This window comes from Bombina bombina, chromosome 3, assembly GCF_027579735.1.
Source record: "Bombina bombina isolate aBomBom1 chromosome 3, aBomBom1.pri, whole genome shotgun sequence".
Classification (NCBI taxonomy): Eukaryota; Metazoa; Chordata; class Amphibia; order Anura; family Bombinatoridae; genus Bombina; species Bombina bombina.
The window spans coordinates 736,818,179-736,831,816 of record NC_069501.1 but is presented as its reverse complement, the minus strand read 5'-3'; the positions used below and the strand labels follow the sequence as shown (position 1 = coordinate 736,831,816).

The 13,638-nt window shown below is 40.4% G+C and overlaps 1 protein-coding gene and 1 pseudogene across 1 annotated transcript in view; both read right to left on the bottom strand.

Moving 5' to 3' along the window:
- Positions 1–13,638, bottom strand: part of SENP7 (SUMO specific peptidase 7) — a 625,329-nt gene that overhangs the window by 382,785 nt on the left and 228,906 nt on the right. The gene's annotated exons all lie outside the window — the stretch shown is intronic.
- LOC128654815 (uncharacterized) lies at positions 1,709–1,827 on the bottom strand (annotated as a pseudogene).

The following is a 13,638-nucleotide window of genomic DNA, read 5'->3' as shown; positions in this document are numbered from 1 at the left end:
TTCTTTATGAGAAGAAAAACTAGGACACAGAGAAGGAACAACAATTTCCTGATTAAAATTACTGTCCGAAACTACTTAAGGAAGGAAACCTAACCTAGAACGAAGAACCGCCTTATTGGCATAAAAGATGAGGCGAATCCCACCACTCTCCGAGCAGAAGAGATAACAAAAACAAAAACTTCCAAGATAACAACTTAATATCTATGGACTGTAAAGGCTCAAAACAGAGCCTGCTGAAAAACTCAAGTTAAGGCTCTAAGGAAGAGCAACAGACTTAAACACAGGCCAGAATCTGTCCAAGGCCTGACAAAAAGATTGCACGTCGGACACGTCTGCCAGATGATTATGTAGAAAAATAGATAATGCAGAAATCTGACCCACTCAGGGTACTCACTGACAAACCCTTCTCCAGAGCTTCCTGGAGTAAAGACAAAATCTTAGGAATCCTGACCCTACTCCAAGAGTAACCCCTGGATTCACACCACTAAAGATATTTACACAATATCTTATGGCAAATCTTTCTAGAACTGGCATGCAAGCCTAAATCATGTTCTCAATGACCGACTCAGAAAAATCCACGCTCAGACAAAAACTAAGCATGCATTCTCCAAGCAGTCAGCTTCAGAGGAAAGAAATTTGGATGAAGGAAGGGACCCTGAATCAGAGGGTCCTTCCTCAGAGGCAGCCTCCAAGGTGGAAAGACGACATATCCACTAGATCTGCATACCAGATCATGCAAGGCCACGCAGGGGCGATTAGAATCACTGCCGCTCTCTCCTGTTGGATATGAGCAATGACTTGTGGAAGGAGAGTAAACAGAGAAAACAGGTATGCAAGACTCCCAAGAAAAATGCCAGAACATCTATCAGGACGGTCTGTTGGTCACTCCACCATGAACTGTACCTTGGAAGCTTGGCGATCTGCTTAAACGCCCTCAGAAGCCAACTCCGGAACTCCCCATTTGAGGATTACCTAAAGAAACACCACCGGATGGAGAGCCCACTCCCCTGGATGAAACATTTGTCTGTTCAGAATTCCTATTGTGAGCATCCGCCCACTAAACAATACAAGTCACCTCCTACATGGTTAAGGAACCCCGAGTTCCTCCCTGGTCATTGATATAAACCATTGAGGTGATATTGTCTGACTGGAATCAAGCTAAGGACAGCTGAGGCCAAGCCATCAGAGCACAGCAAAATGCTCTTAACTTCTAAAATGTTAAAGAGGAGAGCAGACACTTCCGAGTCCCTGCGCCTTAAACAAGACCTAGACAGTTTACCAGTCCAGCAGGTTGGCGTCCGTAGCCACATCACCCAGGAATGACTCCAGAAGTACGTGCCCTGAGATAGATACACCTGAAAAACCACTACAGGAGAGAGAGTCTCATATCGACTGATCTAGAACTATCATCTGAGACAGATCCAAATGTTCTCCATTTTATGAAAAATAGCAAAGGAAATGATGTCCATGGAAACCATCAGACCAATTCCCTCCATACACAGAGTCACTAAAAAGTGAAGGAAAATCTATTGCAACTAGATCCAAACTCCTAACCTCCTGGTTGCAAGATGGCTAAGCTATCCACTGGGCCACTAGAGCTTGCTGTTGGCCGGACAGTAGACTGCAGAGAGAGGAAAAAAGAATAAATCCTTGATTATCTGACCTCTGTTAGATATCTTCTCCTAGATAGAGAATCTATTAAGGTCCAAGCCTACCGCACCTGGTGTTCCCAGTCGGTCTCCCATCCAGGTACTAACCAGGCCTGGGCCTGCTTAACTTCCAAGATCAGACAGAATCAGGTGCATTCAGGGTATTGTGGCGGTAGACCCAAATAAATTACCCTTGAAGATGGGACAAGGGACTCTTCTCCAGATTCATTCCCCATCCATGGGAAAGTTGATTGGACAAGATCTCCTAAAGGAGCAACGTTCAAGTTCACACACTAACTGCAATATCTCAGAAAATCTGCCAGCAACTTTCAAGCTCACACACTAACTGCAAAATCCCAGAAAATCTGACAGCAACTTTCAAGCTCACACACTAACTGCAATATCACAGAAAATCTGCAAGCACTAGCCCTCCAAGCCCCCCTCCACCTCCTACCCTGGTGTTTACCTTAATATATAAACACATCCTAACAGCAATTAGGTGCAGCTGTCACTAATGAATCAGGATAGAGACAATAAGTCACACTCACAGCCTCTGTACTGACACTTTACCATATTCTGTTGCACTTTCCCAACCCTCATTTGCTCACCATACACTTCACTCACTCTCAGTTTACACTGCCTTATATCAGACTTATTTCCCTTACTTTTTGTGTCCATTCCCTCTCCTTTAGATTGTAAGCTTGAGAGCCTTTCTACCTGCAAGCCACTTTGTATTTAAAGTGAACTACTATTGATTGTGCTCAAGGACAGGACACTCCTCCCCTTTTGTATAACTCAATTATTTCACCTACAACTGTAATGTACCCCAATACTGTACTTGTTTGTTTGTGTATGTAATGCATCCCTGTGATGTTTTATTATTATTTGTATAGCGCTGTATAATCTGCTGGCGCTTTATAAATACCTGATAATAATAATAATAATAATAGAAGGAAGGATGACACCTGAACCATATATTGTCCAGAAAAACACCCTTGCAAAACCGAAAGACATTGAACCAAAGGAGAAATGATACTACTTTGAACCTGAGTTACTTAAGGAAAATACCTAGATCCCGTTCCGAAACAAGGACTGGAACTATCACCCCCAGAGAAGAAAGTCCTGAACTCAGTTCAGGGAATGTCTCTCATCATACCTGGATAGCAGATACTCTAGTAGGAGAAATCTGCCCCTGGGAGGAAATCTTAGAAAGGCATGACTGACCCTGCAGAAAGAGGAAAAGGAAAACTTTTCTTTAGTCTTACTCTCTTGGCGTGTGGTAGAAAAACGTTTTTTCACCCATAAAGTCAGAGAATAATTCTGCTAGACCAAGACCAAACAAGGTCTCATCCTTAAAAGGAGACTCCAGAGGCGTGGATTTGGAGAAAACATAAAATAATGAACCTGCAACTTCAGACTATAAAGCCTAGACAGTACCACTAAACCACAGGTAAGCTTCTCAGCTGACCAAGATTTCAGCCACAATGCCCGGCGGCTAGTACAACAAGTCTAAAAAGACAAGACATTGCTCTAAATGAACAATTAAACCTCCAGCTTCTTATCCATGGATCCGAAAAGGAGCAGCTACCCTCCATAGGGATCAAAATTCTCTGAGCCATAGTAGAAAAGCTCCCCTTCTACGTAGGGCACCGTGCATTTTAATGGAGTCAACAACAGGAAAATCCTTTAAAGGACAGGAGACAGGGAGAAGGTATCCCTAGCTTCTCCTACACCTGTGAAAATTTCCATACCACGTCTAGAAACATTTCCTCAAAGGAAGGAATCTCATAGAAATGATCAAGTTTACAAAACTTCCAAGGGTTGACAATGACAGGGGTATCAATGTCATCCCAGTAGCTAAAACCTCCTATAAGAGTACACGAGGTGTGCAAGCATACATCTTAAGGAGATGACTTCAGCATCAGATAAAGGAATTATACTGTCCAAATCTGAGATTTCACCCTCAGAAACTACCGGTGAATCTTCCTCACCAGACTTAGGAGAAAGAATGACTTGCGTAGCAGAATATGGAGCAGAAACCTTACTATATGAACTCTAAATGTCCTCTTGCATTTTCCATGTAGGTAAGGAAAAAACAGATAAAGACGCAGATAACGCAGAGGATACCTGAGCTGCAAAATCTGTAGGCAAATACACGCCTCCAGGAGATTGAGACGAACCGCAGGGCACTGCAAGTGACGCCATAAAGGCTTGCAACTTTTAAGGAGAAAACTGTGGCATTGCCTGAACAGCATCGTCCTGGGAGACGTAAGGCTCGGAGGCAACAACCTATCTGTTATATTCAATACCTTTTGCTAAACAAACGGTACAGAAAAAAAAAACAAGAAAAAAAAACAGACATTTAAATTAGTCTAAATTTATTCTTAGAGGCGAAATTTTCCAATTAAATTATCTTTCCAAATCACTTATGAAAAATTATGTTATTCAATAAATCCTTAACTTAAGGATTTAAGATACATAAACATTGTATGTCTCTAATAAACTCAATTTATTAAAAGGCAAGGCAAAGGAATACAGTGACATCTAAGCTACAGTGTGCAACTGCTAAAATATAATGCCAAATTATAATGCTTAACCAGATTAATTTCTGCTTATATAAACATGTAATGTCTAAGAGTATTAACTTATGCCTTATAAAAAAATATTATAGTTTATTTAATTACTCTCTAAGGAAACTAATAGCGTTTCTGCTAGAATCCAAGCAGAAAAACTCTGAGAACAAGACTCCGTTAGGATTGATGTCTCTTAACATACAGAGACAGGCTGACAAACAAAGTGAAGAACCCGCTCCGGTCTCACCAAAGAAAAAAAGGGGGCATGTTCACAAGACCGCCTTAGTGAGAGCCGAAAATGACCCTTCTCTATCAGAGAGAAGGTGGGAACACAGAATCGGCACAGAAATGAAGCGCGCATCTTAAAATGCAAACATCACACTCCATTCTATCAGCCGAGAGAAGATAGACACAAAGCATGTCAGCACCCCTTCTATAATGGCGCTGCACTTCAATTTCGCTGTCAGACCTGAGGCTGCTCTCCCGCTCAATAGCGACACTAGCAAAAGGCTAGTACAGTCAGGGCGCTCTCATAAGTAAACAACCCATTAAATAAAATGAGCAAGCCTTATCAATATAAAAGGCATAGATAATTAGAGGATTATTACCCCCTAAAGAGTACCCCCTAAAGAGCCTCTAAAAGTGAACCATAATAAAGTAAAAAAATTAGGGATATTATATACAAAAAGTATTAACCCCTTGCCTGTATCCTGACATTAATATCCTTCCCAAGGATATACTTGTCCCACATAATATTGCAGTGTGATCTCAAAAGTGCAAGTCCCCAAACATAGAAGACATAGCACTTACCTGCATCTTGCCATCCACCAGGAGGACAGCCTACACAGAGTGAGAGGATGCTACTCCTCACATGGACCTGTAGAAAAAAAGAAAGATCAGAGTAAACCTACTCTGGCTTTCTGTACTAGGGCAGCAAATCTGTTAGGAAAATGCAGCAAGGCCCACCTCACAAGTTCTTAACTGCTTTAAAGCCACCACTGCCCTACTGAAGAGACTAACGTGGAGTATGGCTAGACCCAATCTTGAGAGGAAGTTCAGAGTAAACCTACTCAGGTTTTCAAAATAATAAAATCTTGATTGAAGTGAAATAAATCCAATCTTCTTCAGACACCAAAACATTACCTCCTCCTTGCATCGAAGGCAAAGAGAATGACTGGGGGTTATGGGTAAGGGAAGTGACATTTAACAGCTTTGCTGTGGTGCTCTTTGCCTCCTCCTGCTGGCCAGGAATGATATTCCCACTAGTAATTGAGGATGTCGTGGACTCACCATATCTTAGGAAAGAAACATAATTTATTTATAACTGATAAATTCATTTATTTCATGGTGGTGAAAGTCCATGACCCATTAATGCTCTGGAATACTCTTACTTACCACTAGGTAGAGGCAAAGATTCCCAAAACCCAAAAGCTCTCTAAAACCCCTGATGATTGATATATGTTACTGCTGTAAGGTTGTCTGAAAATCACATGTCTGTTCTATATTATGAAGACGTAAAATGGATCATGTGTATTTACTTATATAATCAGGAACACATACACATATATAATTAATCATTATTAATATGTAGACATTAACTAATGTTGCTTGTCAGTATGTATTTGCTTACAGTGAAGTTTTTGTATTTTAAGAAAATAATTCATATTTAGTTATTATGATATTCAAAAGGTTCCCAACATAGATGCATGACTCCTATAATTATATTATTGGTATACATATCCACAAATAACCCCAATTTTATTCATACATGATGTCAGTTTGTCTATTAGTCTATAAACATTAGTGGGGTTCAACCTTGTTAATGGTCAAATATAGATAATTTGTTTTTCAGAAAATATTTACAAAATACACATTTGTCTATTATAGCTTAGAGTCAAGTGCGATCTTCCCAGGGAAAAATATTCTGACTGATAAATCTTAGCTCATTAACAAAAATGTTAATTAATCTGTAATTAGTTTAGTCAATAATTTATGTGAACCTAATCTTATCAGTCAGTTAAGAATTTTGCATAAAATGCACCCACATAAAGGGGGCACAAGGGGAGACAAATAGACAACACAAGAGGGGCACACAGGGCATGCACAATGACCACACCCTGTCCAGAGGAGATGGGAGGCTAAGCTGACCAAACAGACAAGTCAGGATAATGGCAGGAGAGGGACCAGGGGTAACCTAAGAGGCTCTTTTTAAACTGAACCCCAAGTATAAAATAAACCCACATGAAACTGTTTTGTTTATATGATTTATGCTCTTTATATTCAAAGTTTTCATATTTAATCATGTGTGTTAATCAATTCTGGTTTGCACTTTATAGTCACAAATGTTTTTGTTAGGTAACATAGTAGCATAGTAGATAAGGTTGAAAAAAGACTGAAGTATATCGAGATCAACCTATACAAATCTAAAATACTTACAAAAAGCTCCAGTTACGCTTAAATAACCCCACTAAAAGGTGACCCATTTAATACTAGCAATCATATCCATGAATTTTGTTTATATACAAAAATGTATCCAGACTATTTTTAATTGTATCTAGGGTATCAGCATTCACTACCTCCTTTGGTAATGAGTTCCACAATTGTATTGCTCTTACAGTGAAAAAACTTTCTGTTGAAGGAGATTAAATCTCCTTTCCTCTAACCTTAAATTGTGACCTCTTGTCAGAAACAATTTTCTTGGAATAAACAGATTTTCTGCCATCTCTGTATATGGGCCTTGAATATATTTATATAAAGTAATCATGTCACCTCTCAAGCGCCTTTTTTCTAAGGAAAACAGACTCAATTTGGCTAGCCTCTCCTCATAGGTTAAACTCTCCAATCCCCTTATTAGCTTTGTGGCCCTTCTCTGATCTGGGCCTCGAGTTTTATTTACCTTAATATTATACAGTTTTTTCCTGATATCCTCTAAACATAACACAGTTAATGGTATGGACTGGAATGTTCTATTTTGTTCCAAAGTATCATCCAATGGTTCCTCTCGTGTATACTGAAGAAAAAAACTGGTACCTCAGCCTTCTCCCTGTCATTATTTATCAAGCTACCCTCCACGCATTTTAATTTACCTATATTGTCCTTCTTAGATTTTTTGCTATTGATGTACTTAAAGAACCTTTTAGGGTTAGACTTATAATCCTTTGCAATTAATTTTTAATTTTCAATTTTGGCTAATTTGATTGCTTTTTTGCATGCTTTGTTACATTCCTTATAAATATGGAATGTTGAGTCTGTACTATTTTCTTTGAATAATTTAAATGCCCTACATTTTTTCCTAATTTCTCTTAACACATTTTTATTTAGCCACATTGGCTTTGATTTTTATAACCATATGGTATTTGTTGATATGTATATTTATTTAACAAAGTTTTAAATATTATCCATTTATCCTCTGTTTTTTTATTAGAGAATACATTGCCCCACTTTATATTATTTAATGATTTCCTTAAATTGTTGAATTTTGCTTTCTTAAAATTAAAAGTCTTAGTTAGACCATTAAGACATTGCATATGAAAAGAGATTTCTAATGTGACCATGTTATGATCACTGTTACCCAAATGTTCTTTGACTTCTATGTTTGATATTATATCTGTATTGTTTGATAGCACTAAATCCAATATAGCTTTACTCCTAGTTGGCTCCTCTATTAATTGTGACAAGAAGTTATCCATAAAGAACATTTAAAAATCTATCCCCCTTAGCTGAATTACTAGTTTCATTGGCCCAGTTTATATCAGGGTAGTTAAAATCTCCCTTAATTACAGCACTGTTATTAGCAGCCTTACCTATTTGGATTAGTAGTTGAGTTTCCTCCGGGTCACTAATGTTGGGTGGCTTGTAGCATGTTCCTAGTAATATTTTTTTAGGATTTTCCCCCACACTCTGTATTTCAACCTACAGGATCTCTACATTGTCACTTGTATCACAAATATCTTCCCTTATTGTAGGTTTAAGGTTAGGTTTAATATACATGCTAATTCCTCCACCCCTTTTATTATTCCTGTCCCTCCTAAATAAAGTATAACCCTCTAAGTTAACTGCCCAGTCATGTGAATCATCCCACCAAGTTTCAGTTATACTGATAAGATCATAGTCCTCTTCTGCAACTAAGAGCTCCAGCTCCCCCATTTTACCTGTCATGCTTCTTGCATTTGTTTTCATACATTTAATTTTCATGTGCTTTCTGCTGCTACTTGGTGTGCTTTCCTCTATACTTTCTAATGTGACATTTATTAAGTCATCCCTTCCTTGAGATATTAAGGGAGTGACATATTCACAGACTGTTTTCTGTTCTATTGTGTTCTAACTGCCCCTCCCCCCCTTTGCTAGTTTAAAAGATTCTCTAAATGTGCTACCATCCTTTTCCCCAACCCACCTGCACCCATGTCATTCAGGTGCAATCCATCCTTACTGTACAAATTGTACCAAAGTGAAAAGTCAGCCCAGTGCTCTAAAAAGACAAACCCCTCATTTTTATACCATGTTTTTAACCATGAATTAACGGACCTTATCTCCTTCTGCCTTACTGAGTTAGCACACAGCACTGGTAATATCTCCGAAAATATTACTTTGGAAGTCCTTGCTTTAAGCTTGCTACCTAACTCCCTGAAGTCATTTTTTAGGACTCTCCATCTCCCGCTGATTCCTTCATTAGTACCAATATGTACCATGACTGCAGGATCAGACCCACATCCCTCTAACAATCTATCAATACGCTCCACAATATGTCTAACATGAGCCCCTGGAAGACAGCAAACTGTTCTATTTAAGGGGTCTGGATGACAAATTACCCTATCAACCTTTCTAATAATAGAGTCTCCTACCACCAACATCTGCCTCCGGCCCTGATTTGTATGCCCCTCTTCCATGTCTGAAGGACTGCCCACTATAGTATGCTCCTGTTCCACGACTAAAGGACTGTTCACTATACTAGGCAATACAGCCCTCTCTGACACTGCCACCCCTGAACTGATATCCCCAACATCTTCACTTAATCTTGCAAATCTGTTGGGGTGTACCAGCTCAGAACTGGCCTGTCTCTTCCGCTTAACTTTACTTCGCCCTCTAACTGTGACCCAGCTACATCCTGGAGTCTCCTCATCTGAATCCTCCCCATTCCCACTGCTAGAACCATTAACAACCAGCTCAGTCCTATCCATTTCCCTTTCAAGTGTCAATTTCATGCAGTCTTGCAATTTGTTCCTCCAAAACTCCAATATGAGTTTCTAAAGAGACAATATGCTCACACTTGCCACAAAAAATGAAATTTATTCTTACCTGATAAATTTGTTTCTTTTACGATACAATGAGTCCACGGATTTCATCCTTACTTGTGGGATATCGCCTCCTGGTCAGCAGGAGGAGGCAAAGAGCACCACAGCAGAGCTGTATATATAGCTCCTCCCTTCCCTCCCACTCCAGTCATTCGACCGAAGTTAGGAAGAGAAAGGAAAAGTCAAGGTGCAGAGGTGACTGAAGTTTAACAAAATTAAAGACCTGTCTCAGAAAAACAGGGTGGGCCGTGGACTCATCGTATCGTAAAAGAAACAAATTTATCAGGTAAGAATACATTTCATTTTCTTTTACAAGATACGAGTCCATGGATTTCATCCTTAATTGTGGGATACAATACCAAAGCTATAGTACACGGATGAAATGGGAGGGACAAGACAGGGAACTTAAACGGAAGGCACCACTGCTTGAAGAACTTTCCTACCAAAAACAACCTCAGACGAGGCTAAAGTATCGAATTTGTAAAATTTGGAAAAAGTGTGAAGAGACGACCAAGTTGCAGCTTTGCAAATCTGTTCAACAGAAGCATCATTTTTGAATGCCCATGCGGAAGCCACAGCCCTAGTGGAATGAGACGTAATTCTTTCAGGAGGCTGCTGTCCAGCAGTCTCATATGCAAAACGGATGATACTCTTCAGCCAAAAGGAAAGAGAGGTAGCTGTAGCTTTCTGACCCCAACGTTTCCCCGAAAAAACGACAAACAAGGAAGACGATAGACTAAAATCCTTAGTCGCCTGTAAGTAGAATTTCAAGGCACGGACCACGTCCAAATTATGTAACAGACGCTCCTTCTTAGAATTAGGACACAGGGAAGGAACCACAATTTCCTGATTAATATTTCTATTAGAAACAACCTTAGGAAGAAAATCAGGTTTGGTACGTAACCCCACCTTATCCACATGGAAAATAAGTGGATAAGGTGGGGTTACGTACCAAACCTGATTTTCTTGGACTGCATTATTTTTAAGACACTTTTATTATACAACTGCTGCTATTGGATAACATCACATTTAGTATGGACACAACTTTTACTACAGATTTTGTATTTATTTTTGGATTGATTGATTTTCACACCGATTATTTGTATGTTTTTGGTCTATATATGAACCACTATATTGATGTGTAACATTCATTCCCACCATTGTATTTTAATTCAGTGTATAACTTTTTAGATTCATCATTCTTATTTATTGTATTACTTTATCTTAGAGATAGGTTTTACATGGATCCATGATAATTTTAGATAGTTTTAGATAGCTTTGTCTATGTCTATTCATTATACTGTTTGATTAAATATCAGATTTTACACCTAATATTGTGGTCTCCACCTATTCAGCTTTAAGCGCTCACTTACACATCCCATTTTTCCAGACAACAGGAGTGAGCCTCCGCCCACTGAATTATCCTGGCTACTTCTGTCATCGCTAAGGAACTTCTTGTTCCTCCCTGATGATTGATGTAAGCCACAGTCGTAATGTTGTCCGACTGGAATCTGATGAATTTGGCAGAGGCCAACTGAGGCCAAGCCTGAAGCGCATTGAATATTGCTCTCAACTCCAAGATATTGATGGAAAGTAGAAACTCCGATCAAGTCCATACACCCTGAGCCCTCAGGGAGTTCCAGACTGCTCCCCATCCTATCAGGCTGGCGTCCGTTGTCACTATCACCAAAGAGGGTCTGCGGAAGCATGTCCCCTGGGACAGATGATCCGGTGAAAACCACCAGAGAAGAGAGTCCCTTGTCTCCTGATCTAGGTCTATTTGAGGAGACACATTTGCATAATCTCCATTCCACTGTCTTAGCATGCTCAGTTGTAGAGGTCTGAGATGAAAACGAACAAACGGAATGATGTCCATTGCCGCTACCATCAATCCAATTGCCTCCATGCACTGAGCCACTGACGGCCAAGGATTGGACTGAAGGGTTCGGCATGTATTCAGAATCTTTAACTTTCTGACGTCCGTCAAAAAGATCTTCATGGATAGAGAGTCGATTAGAGTTCCCAAGAAAGGAACCCTGGTTTGTGGAACTAATGAACTCTTTTCTAGATTCACTTTCCACCCGTGAGTCCTTAGAAAGGACAGAACAATGTCGGTATGAGACTTTGTTAGCTGATAAGACGACGCCTGGATCAGAATATCGTCCAGATAAGGCACCACTGCACTGCCCCGCGGCCTGAGAACCGCTAGCAAAGACCCCAGAACCTTTGTGAAGATTCTGGGCGCTGTGGCCAGACCGAAAGGAAGAGCCACGAACTGAAAATGTTTGTCCAGAAAGGCAAAGTGATGATCTTTGTGGATAGGAACATGTAGATGTGCATCCTTTAGATCCACGGTAGTCATAAATTGACCCTCCTGGATCAATGAAAGAATGGTACGAATAGTTTCCATCTTGAAAGATGGAACCCTGAGAAACTTGTTTAGATTTTTGAGATCTAAAATGGGACGGAATGTTCCCTCCTTTTTGGGAACTACAAATAGATTTGAATAAAACCCCTGTCCCTGTGTCGGAACAGGACATATTCCTCTCATGGAAAAGAGGTCTCCTACACAACGTAAGAACGCCTCTCTTTTTATCTGGTCGACAGATAATCGAGAAAGAAGAAATCTTCCTCTGGGGGGAGAATTTCTGAACTCCAACTGATACCCCTGAGACACAATTTCTAGTGTCCAGGGATCCTGAACATCTCTTATCCAAGCCTGGGCAAAGAGAGAAAGTCTGCCCCCCACTAGATCCGGTCCTGGATCGGGGGCCGACCCTTCATGCTGACTTGGTAGTAGCAGCTGGTTTCTTGGATTGTTTACCTTTGTTCCAAGACTGGTTGGGTCTCCAAATGGACTTGGTTTGTGAATAATTCCCTTCCTGTTTAGAGGAAGAGGAAGAGGGAACTCCTTTGAAATTTCGAAAGGAACGAAAATTACTCTGTCGTCCTCTCTGTTTGGACTTTTAATCCTGAGGGAGGAGATGACCCTTGCCTCCCGTGATGTCAGAAATAATTTCCTTCAAGTCAGGCCCGAACAGGGTCTTCCCCTTGTAAGGAATAGCCAAAAGCTTAGACTTGGATGACACATCCGCAGACCAAGACTTCAACCATAAAGCCCTGCGCGCTAAGATAGCAAAGCCTGAACTCTTACCCGCCAATTTAGTGATCTGCAGAGAAGCATCCGTAATAAACAAATTAGCTAACTTAAGAGCTTTAATCCGATCCTGTATCTCTTCCAGAGGAGTCTCCACTTTAAGAGACTCTTCCAGGGCATCAAATCAATAAGCGGCTGCGGTGGTAACTGTAACAATACAGGTCGCTGGTTGCAAAAGGAATCCCTGGTGAACATACATCTTTTTAAGGAGACCCTCTAACTTCTTATCCATGGTGTCTTTAAAAGCACAACTATCCTCAATAGGGATAGTAGTCCGTTTGGCCAGGGTAGATATGGCTCCCTCAATCTTGGGAACTGTCTGCCAAGAATCCCTAATAGCATCAGCTATAGGGTACATTTTCTTAAAAATAGGAGAAGGGGAGAATGGAATACCAGGCCTCTCCCATTCTTTAGCAAGTATCTCTGAAGTTCTCTTAGGAACTGGAAAAACATCCGAGTAAGAAGGAACTTCCAAATATTTTTCCAATTTACTCAATTTTTCTGGAGAGACCACTATTGAGTCACAATCATCCAGAGTAACCAACAACTCCCTTAGTAATAGGCGAAGGTGTTCAAGCTTAAATCTGAAAGATACTTCAGGGTCAGTCATAGGCAAGGCGCTCCCAGAATCAGAGATTTCACCTTCAAACAGCACCTCCGTGCCCTTCCGTTCACTGGGGGTGGGGATGTCCTCAATCGCCATGAGAGAGTCAGAGGCTGAATTGACCACACAATGGTCTCTTCTTGAACGCTTGCTGTGCAATATATTTGGCAAATTAGATAACGCCTCAGAAAGGGTAGAAGACATCACTGCAGCAATGTCCTTTAAAGTAAATTCGGCAGAAACTGGCAAAATACCTGGCACCGCTTGAGGGGGAGTTAAAGGCTGTGACGCTTGGGGAGAAAGCCGCGGCATACTCTGCATCTCATCTGTAGACTCTTGAGAAGCATCCAATTTAGGCAATGAT